This window comes from Ailuropoda melanoleuca, chromosome 14 (assembly GCF_002007445.2).
Source record: "Ailuropoda melanoleuca isolate Jingjing chromosome 14, ASM200744v2, whole genome shotgun sequence".
NCBI classification, from domain to species: Eukaryota; Metazoa; Chordata; class Mammalia; order Carnivora; family Ursidae; genus Ailuropoda; species Ailuropoda melanoleuca.
Window position 1 is genome coordinate 18121994 of NC_048231.1, and position 1416 is coordinate 18123409.

Sequence of the window (1416 nt, forward strand, 5' to 3'; positions counted from 1 at the left end):
CCCTGAAATCACAGGATGTTTCCTTTATTTTCTCTAAAAAAATTTTTTTTTAAAGATTTTATTTATTTATTTGACAGAGAGACAGTGAGAGAAGGAACACAAGCAGGGGGAGTGGGAGAGGGAGAAGCATGCCTCCCGCCGAGCAGGGAGCCCGATGCAGGGCTCAATCCCAGGACCCTGGGATCATGACCTGAGCTGAAGGCAGACGCTTAATGACTGAGCCACCCAGGAGACCCTATTTTCTTTTAAAATTTCTGATTTTGTTTTTCCCCTTGAAAGTCTTTAATCTACCTGGAATTGGTTTTTGTCTGTGGGGTGAATGAGGGATCCAACAGATAACTAGTTGTTCCAGCTCATACACTGAATGATGTGTCTTTCCCCATTGACCTATAATGCCAGCTCTGCCATGTATCAATATCCCACATAAGCCTGGATCTGTTTTTGGGTTCTCTAGGCTGATTTCTTCCCCTCCCCCTGCCTTTTCTTACACTAATACCAAATGGCCTTAATTTTTACAACATTATAATAAATATTGACATCGGAAAGGCCAAGTCCTTGAAACACGCTACTCTCCTTCAAGAGTGTTTTGGCAATGCTTTATCCTTTGTTTTTGCCTATACATTTTAGATTAGCTTGTGATAGTCCAGAAAAAGTCCTGTTGGAAATTTGATTGCAATTGGATTGAATTGATAGATGAATCCCCCCACCCCACATCTCTGCTTCCCCAGGAAGTAGCTCAAGAGATATTTGTGAAATGAATGAATGTCTGATGAATGTGTCCAAAGTACAACTTATAAACATGCGAAACAGAACAATGAATGAACGAATGGGGGACAAAGATAACTAATACATTCTCACCATTCGGCAACTGTCAGTAAATGTCTTCCGCGCCTATTTGTTCTAACACCATATTTAAAATACACAAACCCACAACTCCATCCTCCACTGAACACGAATCTATGCCTCCTTCGGAAAGACTATTGGAAACAAGTTTTCAGAAACACGTTGTGTCCGTAGCCGGGCAAAGAAACCGGTAAGGTGTCTTGACCCCTCTGACTCTTCGGATGGAGCGGTCCGGGAGGAGAGCGGGTTCCGCGGCTCGAGTGCCCGAGGCCTAGGGAACCACGGACTACAAGTCCCGGCAGGCCGCGCGGCACCTCCGCTTCGTTAGGCGCAATCAGCGGGTGGCGGAGAGCGAAGTCCCTGCGAACTCCGTCACCCGCGTGTGGAGTGGAAACTGGCGCCGCGTTCCGTGTCCCGTGGGGTGAGTAGGGGAGGCGGGCCGGGGCTGCTCCGCGCGTAGAGCGCGGGGGAGGCGGTGTAGATGCGCCGGGCGCCTGCCTCCGCTGGGGCCGTGGGGAAGGAACCCCTGGCCTGTGACCTTGTTACCGGGGCCGGTGCGTGGCCACGTGACCG

At 49.3% G+C, this 1416-nt stretch overlaps 1 protein-coding gene across 7 annotated transcripts in view; it reads left to right on the forward strand.

Annotated features, from left to right (window-relative positions):
• Nucleotides 1-1151: 1151 nt before the first annotated feature.
• The window catches only part of ADCK1 (aarF domain containing kinase 1), a 122350-nt gene continuing 122085 nt past the window's right edge, over nt 1152-1416 (forward strand). For 3 of the 7 annotated variants that reach the window (XM_034643179.1, XM_002926358.4, XM_034643182.1), the window contains exon 1: nt 1159-1264. The gene's annotated coding sequence lies outside the window, so the exon portion shown is untranslated. Of the gene's footprint in view, nt 1265-1416 lie in introns of all 7 variants that reach the window. The other 4 variants (XM_034643183.1, XM_034643180.1, XM_034643178.1 and 1 more) reach the window with 4 other exon arrangements.